Source organism: Oryctolagus cuniculus, chromosome 20, assembly GCF_051225735.1.
Source record: "Oryctolagus cuniculus isolate XC-2025 breed Fujian yellow rabbit chromosome 20, ASM5122573v1, whole genome shotgun sequence".
Classification (NCBI taxonomy): Eukaryota; Metazoa; Chordata; class Mammalia; order Lagomorpha; family Leporidae; genus Oryctolagus; species Oryctolagus cuniculus.
In genome coordinates, this window is record NC_142886.1 from 31782298 (window position 1) to 31805480 (window position 23183).

A 23183-nucleotide genomic window follows, 5' to 3' on the forward strand; every position below is an offset into this window, starting at 1 on the left:
CGGGTGCAGGTAAAGCTACCGCCTGCAGTGCCAGCAACCCATATGGGTGCCGTTTCGAATCCCAGCTGCTCCACTTCCAATCCAGCTCTCTGCTATGGCGGGGGAGAGCAGTAGAAGATGACCCAACTCCTTGGGTCCCTGAACCTGCATGGGAGACCCAGAAGAAGCTCCTGGCTCCTGGCTCCGGATCAGCACAGCTCTGACGATTGCAGCCAACTGGGGAGTGAACCAGTGGATGGAAGATCTCTCTCTCTCTCTCTCTCTCTCCCTTTTTCTCCATTTCTCCCTCCTTCCTCCCTCCCTCTCCTTCTCTCTGTGTAACTCTTTCAAATAAATAAATAAATAAATTTTCAAAAAAGAAGTGCCACAGCCGGGACTTGAACTGGTGCCCATTTGGGATGCTGGCATTGCAGGAGGTTGCTTAACTCACTATGCCACAATGCTAGACCCTGGAGTCCCAGCTTTGCTCCTGATTCCAACTTCCTACTAATAAGCAACCTGAGAGGCAGCAGGTAAAGGCTCAAGTACTTGGTTCCCTGCTACTCATGTGGGAGACCCAGACAGAGTTTTGGTCTCCTTGCTTTGGCCTGGTCTAGCCTTGGCTGCTGTGACCAGCTGGAGCATGAATCAATGGATGAGCTCCCTCTCTCTCTGCTTTTCAATAAAATAAAATATAACAACAATATGTGGTGACAAAAATAAAATTGGAAAGATTTTTTTAAAACAGGAAATCATGAAGCAGAAGGCCAGCTTACACTGGGAACAAAACACAGGTTCTAAATGAGACATCTTTTCTGTTAACAGAACTATTTCCCGATTCTCTAAAGGAGGATGCTCAATGCCACTGGTGCTGCACGGACAAGGGATGCATGACTGCAGCCTTGGACTCCCAGCCAAGTCGTGCTGGATCCAGATCACCTGACCTGTACTACTCCTCCCACTTCCTCTACATTCACCAGCCGATGTTTCTCTAGGGAACTGGCAGCAGTTTTCAATGTGTCCTGGGCTGGATTCCTTAGAAAACAGAGCCTGAGGCCAAGCGTCTGTGCCAGTGCTTAGAGCAATCCCAGGGAAGCCAGAATACAGGAAGAATAGTGAGGCAAGTGTCGCTCCCCGTCTTCATGGAGGAACGACACAGGACCCTGCGCTGTTCTTTTGTCTGCTCGGCCCTCCCCGGGTTTGCTGCTGGTTCTTCCCGGGTTGGCTACCGACCCTTCCACCTCCGTGGAAGGGCGGTTCCCCTAGCCACTTTCCCCACTTCCGCGGGGGAGCGGCACACCGCCGGCCGGCTCTCTCGGGGGCTGCACAGGTGTTCCTTCAGATACATGTTCCTGGTGCATGTTGTCTCTCTCCTCCTTTATAGTCCTCTTCCGCCAATCCCAACTCGGCTGCCCACACGCCGAGTACGCTGCCCTCCTCCAATCAGGAGCAGGTCCTGCTGTTTATTGGTTGAACTGGAGGCAGCTGTGTAGAAGCTGTTTCTCCCTTCTCAGCACCATATTGTGGGAGAGCAGATGCATAGAGTAAGTCTTAATTCCAGTAACTTAGTCTAGTCCGAGTTGCTCCCCACAGCAAGGAAGGCAAGTGCAAGATGAGGTGGGACTGAGTTGGCCATGGCCTCACAAGAATCACCTCTTATTGCCTGGTCATCTCAGAGAGGTCATTCGGAACCAAAGCAACTAAAAGCTGCTCAACAAAAAGAGTTGCTAGGACAGGAATGTATCTGCTAGCTCCTGCCTGTTTCTTGTGCCTTGTTGGTCAGAGATCACTCTATCATGAACCAACTTCCCAGCATTTGGGAGGAGTGCATCTCCTGGCTCCTTCACAGAGGTGAGGAAGCTAGACTTCAAATCCTTCAGTGGGGCATGTCATCTGAGTCCAGAAGTGATAGGAGGACCACTTGTAGTAAGCTTGTGAGGGCAGAATAGCTCAGTCCAGCAGAGCTGACTGAGACATGGCAGGCCAGAGACATGCGGAGGCAAGAGAGTCTGAGATGTGTTTAAGAGGCAGCCAATACAGGAAGCTTAAATCTAGACAGGGATCTGTGCTGGAGTGCAGAAATAGGAGGGAGAAGCCAACAGCTCTTGCTGGATGCTGGGTGACTTGGGTCTCTGCAGGTTATCAGGTTTCTATCACCAAACATAATTCAACAAGCATTTATTGGACATCTCCTGTTGCTAGGCATATCCTTGTGAAGACCTTGGGATAGGGGAAGGATTAAGATCTAGCCCCTGAGTGCTGGCACTGTGGCATAGCTGGTTAAGCTGCCACATGCAGTGGCGGCACCCATATGGGCACTGGTTCAAGACCCAGATGTTCCACTTCCAATCCAGCTCTCTGCTTTGGCCTGGGAAAGCAGTAGAAGATGGCCCAATTCCTTGGGCCCCTGCACCTGCATGGGAGACCCAGAAGAAACTCCTGACTCCTGGCTTCAGATTGGTGCAGCTCTGGCCATTGCAGCCAACTGGGGAGTGAACCAGCAGATGGAAGACCTCTCTGTCTCTCTCTGCTTCTCCTTTCTCTGTGTAACTCTGACTTTCAAATAAATAATCTTTAAAAAAAAAAAAAAAAAGATCTAGCCTCTGTCTTAGAGAGAGAAGCAGTCACAATAAAGTGTGATCAGGGCTACTCCCGGAGGAGACAACAGTGCCATGAGCACACAAGACTGCTATCTAGCCCAATCTGGGGACAGCAAAGAGTACCTGAGGAAGGTGACACCGGGTCAGGGGTTTGGAAAATGGACAGACACCAGTTGGGGGCAGGTACCTCCAAGCTGATAGCACAGGCTCTCTAAGAACAAAGCTCAACAGTTTTGTTGGGTCAGAGGGTATCATTTTACTCACACCATGTTTAAATGGCCATGTGGACACACAAAGTTACTGCTCGCCACCAAAACATGTGCAACAGACATCCCTGGTTCTTATATCATCTCCAGACCGCCCTGCTACCAAACCCCACACCAGAACATCACCTGTCACTCACTCCAACCCCTGTAGTATGTATCAGAGATGGGGCAGTATAATAAGATACAAAATTTTTAGTTTTCATTCATAGTTCCTGGCTCATTATTCCCATAACCCTTATTACTGAGAATAAAGCTGGGATACTTTAGGACTCAGAAGACAAAGATCATCTATCTCTTTATCTCTGTCTTCCTAGCTGTCTCCTCCTCATTCCATGTGTTCCTTTTGTCCCCAAGGCAGGCCACAGAAAGTAGTTTCTCTTCCTCGAGGCAGGTCATGGAAACTAAATATACACCATAATCTTCCCTAACCTTTCCGTCTCAGAGTTGACCATAAAGTCTCTGAACCACCTTGTCTGACAGTGGATCATAAGATCACACATTTAGAAGGGGCCCTGCCCCACTCCATCTATTAGCATTAGATCATGCCCTTTTGTCTAATAACATACTTTGATCATGTTTATGCAATAAAGTCTCCATTAAAACCCAACAGGACAGAATTCTGGAAGCTTCTGGATAGCTGACTACACAGAGGCTTACAATAGGAGGGTGAACAAGGGCTCACCCATGTGCCAGGGGTGGTGTTCTCCAACTCCACAGGGACAGAAGCTCCTGCACTCAGGACCCTTCGGAACTTGCTCTATCATATCTCCTCACCTGGCTGGTTGTTTGCATCCTTTGAAATAGAAATTGGAATAAACCAGTCAATGCAAGTAACACATACAATGTCTCCCTGAGTCTCGTGAGCAAGTGAATCCCACCTTAGGACTAGGGCCACGGCAACCCCAATTTGAAGTTCCAGAGGCCCAGACTTTCAACTGGATCTAAAGTGGGGTCAGTCTTGGAAAGAAGTCATTAGAAGCCAGGGGTGGGGCTGGCACTGTGGCGCAGCGGGTTAACACCCTGGCCTGAAGCGCTAGCATCCCATTATGGGCAGTGGTTCAAGTCCCAGCTGCTCCACTTCCAATCCAGCTGTCTGCTATGGCCTGGAAAAGCAGAAGATGGCCCAAGCCCTTGGGCCCCTGCACCCACATGGGAGACCTGGAAGAAGCTCCTGGCTCCTGGCTTTAGATCAGCACAGCTCCGGCCATTGCAGCCATCTGGGGAGTGAACCAGCAGGTGGAAGACCTCTCTCTCTGCCTCTACCTCTCTCTGTAACTCTTTCAAATAAATAAAATAAATCTTAAAAAAAAAAAAAAAAGAACCCAGGGATTTAGATTTAGGTCACCCAAAGGGAGTAATATTTCTATGAGTGGTTTCTAAAATTTTTGCTTTTGTTGGACATTTAGTCTAGTAATTAAGGCACCGCATCCCACTTCAGAATATTTAGGTTCAATCCCTGGCTCTGACTCCTGACTCCAACTTCCTGCTAATGTAGACTCTGGGAGGCAGCAGTGACGGAGCACTCGAGTGGGAGACCTGGATTGACCTCCCAGCTTTAGACGCTAGTTGTTACGGACATCTGGGACACAAACGAGGACAGGAGCTCTCTTTGTCTCTGTTTTACTTCCCCTCAAATTTAAAAAAATAAATAAAATTCCCCCCCAAAAAAAATGGGAAATCAGGAGGCATTCAGACAGAACTGCAGGAACTATGAATTTCTGGATTTCTAGCTTCGCAGCACTCTAAGAGGTGAGACCTTTTATATTTTCCTGCAGCATGGGTTTCTATGAGTGCACCTACAACGTCCCACACACTTGCATTGATACCTCCACTGCTTCAGGACGAGTTCTCTCATTAGGGCCATGGTCAAGATGCACAACTCAAACCTGAAGGCCTCTGCTTAGACTTGGTTCTTCAGGTGTGTGTGTGTGTGTGTGTGTGTGTGTGTGTGTTAAAGAAATGATGGCTCTCTGAGTTTGAGTTATAATTTAAGCCAGAGACACCTGACTGAAAAAAAAAAAAAAAAACATACATGGAAGATTGTAACTGCAGGAGCTTCACAAATACTTTTCCCAAAGTTCATCCAGGAGTACCTGGGAGTTTGGGGGTCCCTGCCAAAAGCTCCCAACCCAAGAACAATTTACCTAGCCTGAGTTACTTTTGGGGGTGCTTTCAGGTCTTTGAAAACAAAACAAAATCACTGCAAAGGAACACAAAAGGAAACTGTGGGGAGCAATCCGGACTAGACTAAGTTACTCGAATTAGGACTTATTCTATGCATCTGCTCTCCCACAATATGGCGCTGGGAGAGAAGTAAACAGCTTCCGCACAGCTGCCTCCAGTTCAACCAATTAACTGTAGGACTTGCTCCTGATTGGAGAGCAGCGTACTCGGCGTGTGGGCAGCCGAGTTGGGATTGGCAGAGAAGGACTATAAAGGAGGAGAGAAACGGCATGCATCGGGAACATCTATGGGGAACATCTAAGGGAACCCGTGCAGCCCCCGAGAGAACCGGCCGGCGGTGTGCCGCTCCCCTGCGGAAGTGGGGAATGCGGCCAGGGGGAACTGCCCTTCCACGGAGGTGGAAGGGATAGTAGCCAACCCGGGAAGAACCAGCAGCAAACCCGGGGAGGGCCGAGCAGACGAAAGAACAGCGCAGGGTCCTGTGTTGCTCCTCCACGAGGAGGGGGAGCGACATAATGGTGCCGTGACTCGGATAGGAAACCTGACTCGGATTAGGAAACCTAGCTCGGATAGGAAACCTAGGACGGATAGCAAACTTAAGAGGGAAGAAACGGGAAGAAGTGGGAAATTACCGGAGAGACAGACTAGCAAACAGCCTAGGGAAAAGCCGGACGAAAAAGGGTGCCGGAAGAAGCTATTGAAAGCCTAGGCATAGACTCAGATACGGACTACGGGGGGAAGCTGGGAGGAATCTCTAAGGTCGAAAGCGAAAGTGAAAGCTAGAACAAACAGACTCGGACGCGGACTGTGGGGAGAGGCCAGGAGAAATGAGGGAGGAATATCGTTGGAGGAAAGCTTGGGGAAACATACCGGGTAGAGAAAAATGTTAGGGAAATTGAAGCCGCGGGGGGCAGGCCAAGGCGGAAACGAAAGCCACTTTGGGGTTCTCAAGTTAGCCCGGGAATAGGGGGCGAAAAGTTGAAACCAGAAGCTGAGACGTAAGCCAGATTGGGATCCGTCTGATTAGCCCGGGGAGCAAAGGACGGGAAGCCAAATCGTGGGGCGGAGACGTACGCTGGGTTGAATTCGCCAGGCTAGCCCGGGGAACTTAGATTGAATCCTAGTGGCGGAGACGCAAGCTACGCTGTGTTACTCGCGGAAGCCGCCGCGTGCAGAGAGAGCACGGGGCGTGAATAGATAGGGAACGCTGGCGTAGGCCGTGGTTCAGACGCGAAAGGGTTAAGCGTGGAGACCGCGGAGCGCGCAAAGCCGAGCCGCGCAAAGCCGGGAAGCTGCGCAGATGAGAGAGGCGCGCGGGCTGAAGCGGCGCAGAGCCGGGAACCCGCCGGCGGGGCGAGGTGCCGGGAAGCTGCGGGGATAAGAGAAACAGAAGTTTAGAAGTAAAAGAAATAGGAATGTTGGCAGACAGAAGTAAAATGGGAGAAATAGAAATGCCCGGAGATAGAGAAATAGAGAAAAATAAGGCCTCCCCTCAACATGCCAATTAGGAGGCTTGGATTCGGTCTGCCTGATTTAAGGCGGTAAGCGCCAGCAAAGCTCGACCAGAGTATGAGCTGCAGGTCACCGAAGATAGGCACAAACCAACACTAATAAGTCTCCCCCACAATACGGCAATGAGAAGGCTTGGATTCGGTTTGCCTGATAGGTTTTGTAAACACCTGCAGGCAGTTCTAGCAGAGCAGAGTATGCGCTGCAGGGCACCGAACACAGGCACGCATCAGCGCCTAAAAACCTCCTCACAACATGGCGAAGAGAGGACCCGGATTCGGTTTGCCTGATGGATAGGACTTGTAAGAGCCTGTGGCAACTCTAGTGTGTGCCGCGGGACACCGAAGACAGGCGCGTATCAACGCTAAAAAATAAAAAGAAAGGGGGATCTGTGGGGAGCAATCCGGACTAGACTAAGTTACTCGAATTAGGACTTATTCTATGCATCTGCTCTCCCACAATATGGCGCTGGGAGAGAAGTAAACAGCTTCCGCACAGCTGCCTCCAGTTCAACCAATTAACTGTAGGACTTGCTCCTGATTGGAGAGCAGCGTACTCGGCGTGTGGGCAGCCGAGTTGGGATTGGCAGAGAAGGACTATAAAGGAGGAGAGAAACGGCATGCATCGGGAACATCTATGGGGAACATCTAAGGGAACCCGTGCAGCCCCCGAGAGAACCGGCCGGCGGTGTGCCGCTCCCCTGCGGAAGTGGGGAATGCGGCCAGGGGGAACTGCCCTTCCACGGAGGTGGAAGGGATAGTAGCCAACCCGGGAAGAACCAGCAGCAAACCCGGGGAGGGCCGAGCAGACGAAAGAACAGCGCAGGGTCCTGTGTTGCTCCTCCACGAGGAGGGGGAGCGACAGAAACCAGACACTGTGGCTTCTACTGACCCTGACATGACAATTCCTTATTTCCGTTCTCAATAAGGCAGGGCATATCTCCTTCCCTTTTCTGAGGATTCTTCCCCCCAACAAAACACACACACGGACATAAAACCAAAACATCCCAGGCAAACACTGAACCTCAGCTGCAGTGGTGAGCCTCCTAGGCGGCCGCTGCACAGGGCCCCGAGGCTAACAGTGACTTAATCCTGTGCATCAGGGCTCTCAAAAGCTGACACATCCCTAATCACTCCTGCCAAATGAAGATGGGGCATGTGGTTGTCCCCGACTGCCAGGGACAGCCACAGGGAACCAGGACATACTGGGTGGGCCTGGCAAAGTGTGAAAGTCAGTAACTTATCTGTTTTGAGTGAGGCCTGGCTCCGCTCTGGTAGAGCGCTGTCTGAGATTTTGATGCATGAAATGCACTATTCACATCCTTCACTTTTTTACAAATTACAAATTTGGAGAGCAGAACTGCAGGAAGTGTCGCAACTTGTGGGACAAAAGAATTCTCATGTTACCAACTGTGAACAACTGAGCACCTTTAAAGGGTGACAGGTCACCCATCTCCATATTCCTAGTTTCTTTCTTGGAAACGTGCTATTGTAATTTCTGTGTTTCTATTATAAAAAGAATATAATCTTAATAAAGAAAATTTGAAAGATATAGAAAAGCATATCCCCGGTGTACTTCTAAAACAATTCGGTTTACAAAAATTCCATCTGTCTGTACTTCAATTTCCCAGGGACACTGCTATTGTTCAAGTGGAATGCATTTCTTGTAGGGGGAGGAGAGGTTGTCACTACAGACAAATGGGACAGGATCCTTTGACCTTGTGACTCCCTGGACTCTCACCTCAGTGGCTAAGAATTATTTATTCTATTGTTTTTCCCAAGTTGATGGAAATTTCCCACCATTTATGCCTATTCTTTTTATTTCCTCAACCTGAAAGACCAGAAAGAAAATTTTAGCCACTGGAAGCTCTTTCCTATTAGTTTTCCTGCTTTGGAGTTGCTGGTGTTTTCTTCTTTTTGTCCTCACATCACCCACATCCATCAGGAGAAGGCTTCTCAAAAACTCTAGTAGAGAGTTAGAAACAAACCATGCCACTACATATGTTTCGTCCTGCTACCACTAATGGTAGTATTTCTTTGGGTAGACGTCTCACTGACAGTAACTCTTGCAAAACAGAAAAGCCACAAATTCAAAGCATATAAACCATAAATGCAAACACAGCAGATATGCTAATTAGAGAATGGAGAGACAAGACCTCAGAATGTGATCTTTGCTGTCTGTATCTCTGGGTTCATATTCAGCTTGGACAGTGAGACTTTTTATAAAAGTGCTTTAGAAGCATTTTCCAACCAACCATATAACTTGAATTTAAAAACAAGGAGAATTAGTTTATTCAAAAAGTGTGAGCAGGGGAGAGTTTTTGGCCTAGCAATTGAGACACTGGTTAGGACGGTCACGTCCCACATTAGAGTATTTCGATTTGAATCTTGGTTCTGCTCCCAATTTTAGCTTCCTTCTAGTGGAGGCCATGAAAGGCAGCAGTGACAGCTCAACTAATCAAGTTCCTGCCACTCACACAGTAGACCTTAACTGAGATCCTGGCTTCCAGCTTTGGGATGGCCATTGCAGGCATTTAGGAAGTGAATCAGTGGATGGGTTCTCTTTCTTTCTCTGTCTCTCAAAATATAAATTAAAAAAAAAAAAAAATTAAGTGGAAGAGTATGGGACCATCATTTTGGTGCAGTGGGTTAAGTCATTGCTTGTGACACTACTATCACATATCAGAGTGCTAGTTCACATTCTGGCTGCTCTACTTCCAATCCAGCTTCCTGATAATGTGGCTGGGAAGACAGCAGAAGATGGCCCAAGTACTTGGGTCCTTGCCACCCATGTAGGGAGACCATAATGTAGTTCCTGGCTCCCGGCTTTGGCCTGGGCCAGTCCAGGCTGTTAAGACCATTTATTGGGTGAACCAGCAGATGAAAGATGTATGTGTGTGAGTGTGTGTGAGTGTGTGTGTGTATGTCTCCCTCTGTTGCTCTTTCAAATACATATTTGTAAATAAATTAGTGCCTTCTTGACTCAAGGTGGTACACAGCAAGTACGAGGTTGGCGTGTGCGATATTGAAACACTGTCATTGACAGAGATATCCTTTTTTTCTGTTTCAGTTTTCAGATCTCTGCTCATGCATCTGTGATTCATGCAGCAATGGCTACACACACAGGACACGATTGATCTCTGGATGCAATGCTTCAATTATAGAAGAAACATAAGTAACTGACAGATGTGTGCAGAATTTAATGTAGTATCTCTCTCACGTCCTCCTTTATTTTTTAATAAAAAGAAGCAAAATAGTAACAGTACGAGCTAAATTAAAATGTAGGTTTCAGTTCAGGGAAAATTCAAAGGGATTTAAAAATGTGTGAGCTGTCGCTGCTCCTCATTTCTAACATGGTGGCGTGAACGGCGAGAATTTCATGGTGACAAAGGCAAGATAAGCTTCACAGCATGAATGCAGCGCTTCCTGAGCTATGGGAATTTTTACTACAGTTCTCATCTCACTGGTATGGAAACTGAGTCTCAGAGATTAAGTAGTTTGCCCAAGGACACAAAGCTCTTAAGAGGTCAAACAATATCTGATCCTCATCTATTAACTCGAATGTCCATGCATTACAGAGCTCAAATGAAAGGAAATGATCCAGTGACAACATTAACACCGAATGGGTCCTCACTTGATTTTCACTGGCAAATTGAAGAAAAGAAAAAACTAGAAATCTGGGGCTCAGGGCCTGGCACTGTGGCATAGCAGGTAAAAGCCGCCGCCTGCACTGCCAGCATCTCATATGGGCACCAGTTCGAGTCTCGGCTGCTCCACTTCTGATCTAGCTCTCTGCTATGGCCTGGGAAAGCAGTGAAAGATGGCCCAAGTCCTTGGGTCCCTGCACCCACGTGGGAGACCCAGAACAAGCTCCTGGATTCTGGCTTTGGATCAGCCCAACTCCAGCCATTGCGACCATTTTGGGAGTGAACCACAGGATGGAAGACTCTTTCTCTCTCTGCATCTCCTCTTTCTGTGTAACTCTTACTTTCAAATAAATAAATAAATATTAAAAAAAAAAAAGAAAGAAAGAAATCTGGGGCCCAGCTGGACTTTTCCACTGAAGCTGGAATGCTTCCCGTCAGCCCTTAGACCCTTCTCTGCCTGCTTTCATTCCTTCATGGCTTTCAATCCCATCTATGAGCTAGGGACCCCATACAGATCCTTCACTTCTCACTCAACACAGCCTGATACCCCAGAGCACCTTCACTTCAGGGGCTACAAGCCTCTCAAACTCAACATATCCAAAGGCAACCAAGTATTCTCCCAACTCTCAAATGCCAGCAGCAGAAATTCCCCCATCCACCCAAGACGATGTCTGCTCCATCTTCCCAGCGGTTCTGGCAAAAACCCTCGGGTCAGGTCGTGGGCTGCCACTGTGGTACAGTATGTTAATCCACCACCTTTGATGCCGGTGTCCCATTTCAAAGCACCAGTTCTAAGTTCACGCTCCCAGCTGCTTCCAATTCTGGATCCTGATTACGTACCTGGGAAAGCAGCAGCAGATGGCCCAAGGACTTGAGCCCCTGCCACCTTGGATGTGCAGTTAATGGCTACTAGCTTTGGCCTGGCCCAAACCCAGCTGTTGCAGCCATTTGGACAGTGAACCAGCAGGCCAAAGACTTCTCTCTTTCTCTCTCTCTCTCTCTCTCTCTCTGCCACTCTGCCATTCAAATAAATTAATTTTCTTTAAAAACCCTCAGGTCATCAACCTTCATCTTTTTTTTTCTTACACTGTTTTTCTCACATTTATTTTACAAAAAGGTAATTTACATATTTCCCATTGATTTAAAAATGTATTTATTTATTTTCATTTTATTTGAACTGCCTACAACAGCCAGGGTTTGGCCAGGCTGAAGTCTGGGAACCAGAACTCAATCCAGGCCTCCCACTTGGGTAGCAGGGATCCATGTGCTTGAGCTGTCCCTTGCTGTCTCCCAGTGCAAATAGCAGGAAGCTGGAATTGGAAGTGGGGCAGGAATTCAAACACAGGCAGGGGGTGTGCAGGTGTCCCAATCAATGCTTAATCCCTACACCAAACAGAGGCTTCTCATGTGATTTTTTTTAAAAAAACTGGCTAGTTCCCCTAGCACAGTTAGAGAAAAATCATTTGCATAACTCACCGTGAGAACTTTTACTGAAACAGTCATATGAGCCTCATCTATTACAGCGCCATTTAACCCACACAGGATGTTCACCTGCCACTTTATTTTTATGTGGCATAAACACTTATGTAACATTCCCTATCTCCCAGACATGAGTCTCAAAATGCTTTACAACTCATTTAGTTAAATAACTCATGGAATGCTCATAATAGTTCAATGAAGTAGATTCTGTTATTATCCCCTTCAAGAGATAAGGAAACTACGGCACAGGGAAGTTAATTGTCTTAGCTCAGACCTCACAATTCAAACCCAAGTCTGGACTCTTGACCACATCACCATGTTCCATCCTGAAATGAACTTTGTTCACTTGCAGGGTTTTCCCTCCCATAAATAGAGACACATACACATAAATGACCCTGCACTCTTATCAGGTTTTCTTATGGCTAGGGCCTCTGCAAAGTGCCTGGTCTGACTGGGTGCACAGTCTCCAGCCTCTTCACAGGAAAAACACAAGCAAATAACAGGGTTCAATCCCTGGACCCACGAGCACTGTGCTGTGAACAGCCGCGTCACCCAGAGCAGAGGCTGACAGATGACAGCAAACAACTCTGTCTGCCTGGAACTGCACCCCAAAGGACTGCCCAAAGGGATCCCAAAGGGATCAAGAAATTAAAACCACTCATCAGTGGAGCTTGTGAATTCCCTGGCCCTGCATGTGATGGATGCTGGGGAAATCAGGAAACACATGCCAATCGGACTGAGGGGCGACTGACTGAGAGACTTGCCACGCAGAGAGATCCCACTCTCCAAATCACCACCTTTTCAGAGATTACTTAACAACAAAAAAGTTGAGGAAGAAATAGAGAAAAGAGAAACAGTGTGCTTCAAATGCCCTGCTGTTAGTGTGAACTGACAGAGCCAAAAATAATGGCAGTTTCCATCCCAGCCTGAGGTCCAAGCATGTGGCCAGAATGGTCAACCAGCCCCTGTAAATGCTTCAGAGTATTCTTGTTTTTGTTTCCAGACACTGTAGTGACCGGCATAGCTTCTACAGCTAAGAAATGGAGAGGTGGGGTCAAAGTGCAGGTCTACTCCAATCTTTGACAAATTTCTTAACCTCAGCCTCTATCTGTCTCACCTGTAAAATGGGATATCACTGTTGATGACCTTAAGCATGGGTGTATACATTATTAATAATGTGGTATCCACAACTCAGCACAAGACCTGGCATACAGTAAAACTGAATGAATGATAGCTCTGCATAGTGATTTTGATCATTTCAATAATGATGAAAGAGTTCCATACACTTCAAGTGTTTGAAGTCTGAAGTAGAGGGAAGTGTAGGGACAAGGAATGATGCAGAAAAAAATATTGTCTTATGTTTGGCAAGAACGGGAAAATACACACACTGTTTTTGAGAGTTCTGGGTGCACACAACAGACAACACTGAAGCAATAATTGAAAAAGTTCTTTGGCTATGGATCAAACCAGCCTTACCCACTTAACCATGACATTAAAATCCTTGTCTTTGTAAAAGCTTAACTGGGGTGGACATTGACCTAGTGATTAAGACGCTGCTTGAGATGTCCACATTCCATAATGGAGTGCCTAGATTTGAGTGCCAGGTCTACTCCCAATTCTAGCTTCCTATGAATATGCAGCCTGGAAGATACGGATGATGCTGCTGGTGCTCTGCCAGCCACATGGGAGAGCTGGATTGAGTTTCAAGCATGGCACTAGCTGCTGCAAGCATTTGGGAAGTCAACCAGCATGATGCATGCTCTCTCTCTGTTTCTGCCTTGCAAAGAAATTTTAAAAAATTAAAAGCATATATCAGGAAAAATATATCCTGTTTCTTAAGCAAACAGTGAAGTAAAATCTGTTTTCATTTAAAGCATTTCATTTTTTTTTTTTTTTTTTGACAGGCAGAGTGGACAGTGAGAGAGAGAGAGACAGAGAGAAAGGTCTTCCTTTGCCGTTGGTTCACCCTCCAATGGCCACCGTGGCCAGTGCGCTGCGGCCAGCACACCGCGCTGATCCGATGGCAGGAGCCAGGTGCTTCTCCTGGTCTCCCATGGGGTGCAGGGCCCAAGCACTTGGGCCATCCTCCACCGCACTCCCTGGCCACAGCAGAGAGCTGGCCTGGAAGAGGGGCAACCAGGACAGAATCCGGCGCCCCGACCGGGACTAGAACCCGGTGTGCCGGCGCCACTAGGCGGAGGATTAGCTAGTGAGCTGCGGTGCCGGCCCAGCATTTCATTGTTTTTAAAAAAGGAAAAAAGCAACTAGCAAATTTCAAAAGGCAGCCTGATGGAGTGCTTCTATCAGGCTGGTAAGGGTCTGATGTCTCACTTGAAAGTTCAAGCAGATTGAAAGTCACTGATACTGCTGCTATACTAAATGTCATTCCATTCGGATGGCATGTTTGCACAGACCTACAGCACTAACATGGTGCCTTCTTTCAATGAGAGCCAAGGATAAGTCTGAAGCAGAAGGCTGTAATTATTTTCCTTCTATTTAAAACGAACAAGGACCTGTTGAGATTACACATGAGGGCCTCCATGGGGCCCAACACTAGCTGCAGAGCCCTAAGTTCTTAGTGACACCATCCTTTTGGAGATCTGCAAATCAACTTAAGCTAAGTATCCACCCCCCTAAAATGTCAGAGGGTGGAGTGGGGTCAGGTAAGGTAGAAGTGTCAGGGGATTCCTGCGTGACTTTAAAAAAGTCACTTGATCTTTCCAGGCCATTTTGGAAGTGCAGAGAGACCAAACGCCTGCCAGTTCAACAGGGTTTATAGTAGGATTAGATTTTATTTATAAAAAGGTTTGACATCCTTAGCTCCAAAGTGCTTTCCTAATAATAAGACGAGCACGTTAAGGTGGATCAGGGTCCAGGGTTGCTCATCTGCTAGCTAGTCACTGCCTGGCTTCATTCGTTAGGAGGTTATACAAGTTGACAAAGGCACCAATATTCAGATTAGGTGGTCAGATGGCAGTCAAGAAAGGGAAGCTTGCAGAAATCATCCAGCTAGGAGCTCCCTTCTCTCCTACCTACTCCTTCCCTTTAAATACAGAGTTCTAGTCAGCGTACGTGAAACAGACTGATAGGTCAACTCAGAGGCACAGTTCACTTAGGTCCATTCCCTAAATACTAGTGCTCCAAGAGCTGGCAGTGTGGTATAGTAGGTTAAGTCTCCACCTGCAGCACCAGCATCCCATATGGGTGCCAGGTTCAAGTCCTGGCTGCTCCTCTTCGAATCCTGCTTCCTGCTAATGGCCAGGGAGGATGGTCCAAGTTCTTGGGCCCTTGCACCCATGTGGGAGACCCTGAGGAGGCTCCTGGTTCCTAGCTTCAGGTTGGCCCAGCTCTGGCCGTTGCCAGTACTTCCACCAAGCTATCCACATTCAGACCAGTGGAACTGCTCTGCCATGAACCTTCCAAATACACCACAACCTCTGAAGGATGCCTGGTCTGAATCTACAGCTCTCAGTACCCCTCTGCCTATTCTTTACCTCTTATTCTCACTGTTGTTTAATTAGTATTGATTTTGCATTAATACATTTTACACCTTTTCTCAGAATGGAAGCCCTGGGCAGAAGACTGAACACAGCACTTCTCTGTGTTCCTCCTAACTTCTTATGCAGTTTTGAGCCCAGAAGATGGTCAATGAAATTCACATGAAGTCACCTCCTATAGGTTTCACTGAGCCATTAGCAATCTGCAAAAATGCTTCATTATGACTAAACACCACAAGGGACACTGACCTCCCCTTGCTGGTTAGGTGGGGCCACTCTAGGCTGACACAAGGGTATACAACACGTGAAATAGTCAACAGACCTTGAGCTTTCGATCCTGCCCTTCTATTAAACATCTATAAAGTTCAACACAATTGTTTCCATCTTAGTTATTGAATTTCAGACAGAAATTACACTAGAAATCTAACTTCTAGAGATAAAAATATGCATGATAGACTTTACTCAATATAAACATATAGAGAAGATGCTATTTATCTAGTGATTTGTTACTTATACTTCTTAAATATCAAATTGTTAGATGAATGTTATCTAAGTAGGGTCCTAACATTTTATTTTTTTAAGGCTTATTTTATTGGGGCTGGTGCTTAGCAGGTTAAGCTTCGGCCTGCAGCACCAACATCCCAAATGGGTGTCTGTTTGTGTCCTGGCTGCTCCACTTCCAATCCAGCTCCCTGCTAATGTGCCTAAGAAAGCAGCAGAGGATAACTCAAGTGCTTAGGCCCCTGCACCCATGTGGGAGACCCAGAAGAAGCTCCTGGCTCCTAGTTTCAGATAGACCCAGCTCTGGTCGTTGTGGCCATTTGGGAGGTGAACCAGAGGATGGAACATGTCTCTCTCCTGTCTCTTCCTCTCTCTGTCTGTAACTCTTCCTCTCAAATAAATCTTTTTAAAAATATTTATTTTATTTATTTCAAAGGCAGAGTTGTGGGTGGGAGGAGATAGAGATCTTCTATCTGCTGGTCCACTCCCCAGATGGCCACAACAGCAGGATCCAAAGACTTGGGTCATCTTCCACTGCTTTCCCACGTGCATTAGCAGGCAGCTGGATTGGAAGTGCTACAGGCGGAACTTAAACTGGCGCCCACGTGGGATGCAGGCAGGGGCTTAACCCATCATGCCACAACACTGGCCGTGATACTAACATTTCCTAAAGAACATTTTCAGCATTTTATTTTAGTTTAGCCTTCAAAGATTTATTGATTGATTTGATTGATTTGAAAGGCAGAGTGACGGCTCACAACAGCCAGTGCTAGGCCAGGCTGAAGCCAGGAGCCCAGAACTCCATCCAGGTCTTCCATGTGAGTGGCAGGGTACTAATCACTTGAGACATCATCAGTTGCCTCCCAGGTGCATTAGCAGGAAACTGGATTAGGAGGAGGAGGTGGGACTGAATTCCAGGCATTCTGAAATAGGATGTGGGTGTTCCAAGTGGTAGTTTAACCTATTGTGCCACAATGCCTGCCCCTCTTCAGCATTTTAAATCCCTTCTGGCTAAATGTTCCTGGTCTTACTGGTTCTTCTAAACTCTAGGGGTGTCGCTCCCCCTCTTCGTGGAGGAACGACACAGGATCCTGCGCTGTTCTTTCGTCTGCTCAGCCCTCCCCGGGTTTGCTGCTGGTTCTTCCCGGGTTGGCTACCGTCCCTTCCACCTCCGTGGAAGGGCGGTTCCCCCTGCCACATTCCCCACTTCCGCGGGGGAGCCGCACACCGCCGGCCGGCTCTCTCGGGGGCTGCACAGGTGTTCCCCTTAGATGTTCCTGGTGCATGTTGTCTCTCTCCTTCTTTATAGTCCTCTTCCACCAATCCCAACTCTGCTACCCACACGCCGAGTACGCTGCTCTCCTCCAATCAGGAGCAGGTCCTGCTGTTTATTGGTTGAACTGGAGGCAGCTGTGTAGAAGCTGTTTCCCTTCTCAGCGCCATATTGTGGGAAAGCAGATGCATAGAATAAGTCTTAATTCCAGTAACTTAGTCTAGTCCGAGATGCTCCCCACATAGGGGCTTGTTTGCTGCATCTATCAAAATGTTAGGCCAAATTTCCTGGAAATCTGAGGTGAAGGAAATTGTCATAGTTCACTATAGAGCTGAGAAACAGAAGGCAGTATTGAGGCCAACATGAGAGAGGAAGTGAAACAGCTTGCTTTTCACAATTACCAGGAAAGGGAACCAGAGGTGGCCCTGGGCCTTTTGGACAGAGGTTATGGTTCTAGGCTTTCTCATCCATCCCTGAAGGTATCTAGAATCCTGAATAATTCTTCACGGCATGATTTGTCTGTGAAATCTCAATTAGGACATGGGGCTTTTCGAGTCTTACTCTCTTCATTTTATAGCTTGAGCCAATCAAGATGTTTCTTATTTCACAAAGACTTAGATAGAATTTTCTATTCATACCTCAAATGGATCATTTTACATTCATCCTACCTTGAAGCAAATAATCTAACCTGTTAGCCAGTACTCAAAATGATGACCCTAGGAAGATGTCATTCATTCACATGCTCTCTGTTGAATGGGCACAACACTGATGGTCTGGACCCCAGGTAGTTATGATTTCTGCGTGTCCACAACTGAGAAAAATATAATGAAAAGAAGCCCTCACTGTGTCTTACTTCCTCTGTCATGTTGTATACTCCAACATACTTTCCTCATAACGATCACTTTGGAAAGCTCTGTCCTTACAAGAGTGATGACTCACAGTTAGAGGAATTGTTGCGACTTGCTCCACCTATTAGTATTCGCCAAACCATGGACAATCTTGAGTTCTCAGGCGGTTATTTATCTTGGGGGGGATAAATCACAATTTGCATGACCACATGGTACAGATGTTTATTGGTGAGGGTGACCTCAAGTGAAGCAAGCAATTTCTTGGTCTGAGTATTATAAAAATTCAGCCAAACATCCACCCAGTAGGAAGCTCTGCTTCAGAAGAAATTACAACTGGAATGGCGAGCAATGTGATGGGTCAGGTTTGGAATATGTTGACAGGCTTGAGTGAGAGGTCTGGAGCCAAACCAAAGGGTGTGTGCTCAACGAGAGGAAGGGAAGTCTGGGCACAATTACAAAGGGAATGCATAAAGCAACACTTGTACATTTCTTGCTCCTCTTAATCTGAGCTTTTTTTCATCTCTTCGCTATGAGAGTTGCATCTGCAGTTTAATATCAATCTAGAGACTCAGTCATTCTTACAGACCCTACAGCTCATGGTCAGAGCCAGCCTTAAGCAAAACTGCTACATGGAGAAGGCTGGGTGGGATCTCTCAGCCTTTTTGCTCCTTCCTTGAGGCCCTTTCATGGTGGTCTGACTATTTGTCAGCCATATCTTAATTTCTCCCTTTAGTTTGGAGAATGCTAAAGTCTTCAGACCAGCAGTATCAACATTCCCGCAACACTGGACAAAAATGCTCATTCTCAGCCGGCGCCGTGGCTCAATAGGCTAATCCTCCACCTTGCGGCGCCGGCACACCGGGTTCTAGTCCCGGTCGGGGCGCCGGATTCTGTCCCGGTTGCCCCTCTTCCAGGCCAGCTCTCTGCTATGGCCAGGGAGTGCAGTGGAGGATGGCCCAGGTGCTTGGGCCCTGCACCCCATGGGAGACCAGGAAAAGCACCTGGCTCCTGGCTCCTGCCATCGGATCAGCGCGGTGCGCCGGCTGCAGCGGCGGCCATTGGAGGGTGAACCAACGGCAAAGGAAGACCTTTCTCTCTCTGTCTCTCTCTCTCACTGTCCACTCTGCCTATCAAAAAAAAAAAAAAAAATGCTCATTCTCAGGCTCTACCCCAGATTCAGAAACTTGTGCAAGGCAAGAATCTGCCACTGTCTCTAAGTCTCCACCTGATCCTCATATATGAGTTAGAGAACTGCTGCTTTAGATGCCATGACAAAAGAACAACTTTAAGAGGAGGCAGCTTGTGCAGAAGACAAGCCATTCACATGCCAAATGAATAATTCTCCCAAAATTTCAAGTCACGTGACAGTGACAGCGAGAACAGAGGCTGCTGTACCCATTCTGGCCCTCATCATCTCTTGTCTTCAGTCTCACCTGTTTCAAGCTTCTCTCTACATTGCCTCTAGAGATGTGTTCTGAAGGTCTGATGTTGTCAAACCTGGTATTACAACCCTTCAGTGGCTGCTCCTTGTCCGTAGGATACAGTTCCAAGCCCTAGCACATGACCCAGGGCACTTCATCATCTGCCTCTGGGTTATTTCCCTGACTAGTTTCCTCAGCACCTTCTCTCCTCCTCAGACACACCTTGTTCTCTGCAGGAAGCATATACTTCCCATATGTCCCAGACTTGGTCATAGGACTTATCTTGGAAAGTAGGGTGACAGCTCCTACTTGTGAGCAGACATTAAGTGCCATAGTTTTCTTCTCTTTCACCTTTTGCCATAACAAGATCAGCACTGTCCCAGAGAGACAGAAGCTGTTTTTAAAGCCTCAGTGTGGGGTAGGTATTAACCACAACTTGGAATGCCCATATCAGAGTGCTGGTTCAAGTTCTGACTACTCTGCTTACAATCAGGCTTCCTGCTGGTGTGCCTGGGAGGGCAGTGGATGGTGGCCCATTCGCTTGGGTCATTGCCACCTTCACAGGAAACCCAGGTGTTGTTCTAGAATCCTGGCTTCAGTCTGGCCCAGTCCCAGCTGTTGTAGGCTTCTGGGGAGTGAAGTACTGGATAGAAGAGCTGAGCTCTATCCCTGTTTCTCCCTCTGTCTCTCTGTCATTCTGCCTCTCAAATAAAAATTTTAAAAAGTCTCCATGGGCCCCAGAACCAAGGTGAAGAGCAGAAGCATGCCTGACCTACATGGCACAAGCAGCGTAAGTGGGAAACCAACTTGTGTTATTGTAAACCACTGAGGTTTGGCGGTTGTTTGTTAACTTAAATAGGCTATGATAGCACCTGTGATTATTGCGCTGTCTAGAATGTCTTCTCCCCCTGCCACCCTTCCTTGCAATCCCATCTCACCCTTCTCTGACAACAGACATCCTCATCCTTCTACACTCAGCTCAAGTGTCAGTCCTCAATCAAGTCTTTTCACCTTTCCTAGGTAAAACTGATCACTCGCACCTTTAGGATCTCCTCTAGATGTGACAGAACTGTAACCCCAGCAAATGTGCTAGAATTTTCCATAATCCTTAGAACAACCTTTCTAAAAACACCTGCAATAATAATGTGAGTCCACATTTTACAGAGTGGGAGACTTTGACTCAGAAAAGTGAAGGAAGTTGTCCAAGTTTCCTGGTCTCGGTCAGAGCCAGAGCTCTTACCAGGTGTCTCTGAACTCTGCAGTCTTTGCCCTGCTCTACAACTCCCCAAACAAGCTTTCAGATCCTCCACTCACTTGGAGAAAGTAAAAGTCTCTTCATTAACAACTGAAAGGACTGTCTCATTAATAAGAAGCCTGAAAGATTTGCATCTGAGAGTGGCTTTCTTACCCCAGAGAAGGTAATCATTTTCTTGGTGGATAAACAGATTCTAAGGCTCAGGCTAAGGTGCTGGCCACCCTAGAGAGCTGGGGCATTTTGTCTATCAGGCTATGGTGGCTATTGGGAGACATTCCCACTGATATCCCCTAGGGGACCTCTGCGAAGGTCCTTGTGAGTTTGTTACAGGGTGGGAGGCAAGGAGCAGAGGGTTCAAAACTTCAAGCAGGTCTGTTACATGTTGGTATTTCAAGTCTTAAAAAGAAAAAAATGAAAGGGGCCAAATGTTTATTTACATCTTGAGATTAAACAAGGAAAGGAAAATGACACAGTGGCAGAACACTGAACCAGACCACCCAGGTCAGACATGGGAACCCACACCTAAAAGTAGCAACTGCAATTTGAGGCTTCCAGGCATTTTGTCCTATGGTTTAGTCTTTCTCTCTCTCTCTCTCTCTCTCTCTCTCTCTCTCCTTCTCTCTCTCTCTCTCTCTCTCTCTCTCTCTCTCTCACACACACACACACACACACACACACACTTTGTTTAAGGGAGAAGTGGAAAGTATAAAAACTTTCAAATATTTTTCTCCAAATTAGCCATATTAGTGAAACAGGAATATTTTTAAAAGTACTACATTCTTGTTACATGACATGCACACTAATTTTTACAAAGCTTTCCTCTGTTTCTAGCTGGAATGCACTTATCTCTCTCACTATTTGAATGGAGCAGCTTTTCTTTTTCTACCCCCAACACTCACCTCAGGGTACATAACCTTTAAAAGATACCATCAGTAACATTAATAACAGCATTTTTCCCTTCAAGTGTAGAAGGCTGTTCAGAGCTCCAGGTGGTTGCCGGGCCAGTTTGGACGCGTCTGATTCAGTCTTTAAAAGACCATTCACTCCATATAATAAATAATAAAAGCCAGCATTTATTGAGTACTTAGCACTGTGATTGTTGTGAGCACTGGCCCACACAATCCTCAAAACAATGCTATCAGGCCAGTGCAATTATTATCGCCACTTTCCAGATTAAGAGAGTGAGGCACACAGCAGGAAGCATGGGGGATGGAGGGCGGCCAGCAGCTGCTCAAGACCAGGTTAATGATTCACTCACAGCCCTCAGGCAGCTCCTCTCAGTAGCAACTGTACCTGGCAGAGCATGTCCCCATGCACCTGTGTCCACACACACACAACTGACACAACCTCACAAACACAGACTTACTCACAGTTACACACACAGCCATACACACATAGTTATCTCACAGTTACACGTCACACACACAATCACAGCCATACAAAACACACAATCATCACAGTCAGTTACCTCAGTTACCCACATGCCACACAGCTATACACACAATCACAGCCACACACAAACCTCAGTCACACACACACACACCAGCCATACAGTCACACATGTGCAGTTACCTGTTACCCATATGCCACACAGCCACACACACACAGCCACACACAAACCTCACAGTCACACACACACACACACCAGCCATACAGTCACACATGTGCAGTTACCCAGTACCCACATGCCACACAGCCACACACAAACCTCACACACACACAGCCATACACACAATCACAGCCACACACACACCTCACACACACACTCACACACAACAGCCATACAGGCACACATGTGCACACACAGTTACCTCAACAGTTACACACACAGATGCCACACAGCCATACACAACACACACACGAACACAGCCATACACACAGCAACACACACGCAGTCATCCACAAACCCACGGTCACACACACGCACGCACAGGCTCATCTTCAACTCTCCACAACCCCGCGAGGGGCGGGCGTCCGGCAAATCGCTTGGCAACGCGCATAGAAACTCCGTCCAACGCCCGGCGTCCAGGCCGCCTCTGGGCGCTGTCCAGCGGGCAGCGCGCCTGGGAGGCCAGGAGGGGGTCCAGTCCCGGACACCCCGAAGGTGGGGCGCGACGCCAAGCAGGAGTTTCAGGCGCGAGGGGTGGGGGGAAGAGGCACCGTCCCCGGAGACACCTGTTGTCGCCTCCTCACTTGGCCCAGCGGAGCCGTCAGGGCGATCCAGATCCCTGAGGACGGCACCCGGTGGCAAACAGTGCCGTGTACCGGTGCGGGGGTCGCAGGTGTCTCTCCCACCCCCACCTGCCCGCCTCACCGGACTCACCTCATCCACTCCCAATCCCGGACGCCCGCAGCCGGCGGGAAGGTGGCGCCAGCCGGTGGCTCCAGCCGCGGCACTGGGGGCGCAAGGGGACGCCAAGCAGCCCCGCGGCGCTAGGACCTCGCGGCCGGCCAGCCCCCAGCCAGCTCCACCTGCGGGGCCCCTCCGGGGGACGCGCCCGCACTCGGGGCTCAGTTACCTGCAACGCCGCCCGCAGGGTCCCACGACGCGTCGGCCGGGAAGTCGCCGTGGAAGAGCCGGCTCGTCCGGCCCGGGGGACCCCGCCGCCCGGCTGCTCTCGCTGCGCTGCCTCCGGCCGCAGCGCCGCCGTCGGCTCCCGACTCCCGGGCTCGCTCCGCGCCCACCGGCTCCCGGCGCCGCTCCCGCCGCTCCTGATTGGCCGCG

General features: G+C 48.1%; 1 protein-coding gene across 5 annotated transcripts in view; it reads right to left on the reverse strand.

Moving 5' to 3' along the window:
- STON2 (stonin 2) overlaps positions 1-23157 on the reverse strand; it is a 190935-nt gene extending 167778 nt beyond the window's left edge. For 2 of the 5 annotated variants that reach the window (XM_051826192.3, XM_051826188.3), the window contains exon 1: positions 22978-23128. The gene's annotated coding sequence lies outside the window, so the exon portion shown is untranslated. Of the gene's footprint in view, positions 1-22781; positions 22900-22977 lie in introns of those variants that run through there. The other 3 variants (XM_070065346.2, XM_089322699.1, XM_008271961.4) reach the window with 2 other exon arrangements.
- Between the last annotated feature and the right edge of the window lie 26 nt (positions 23158-23183).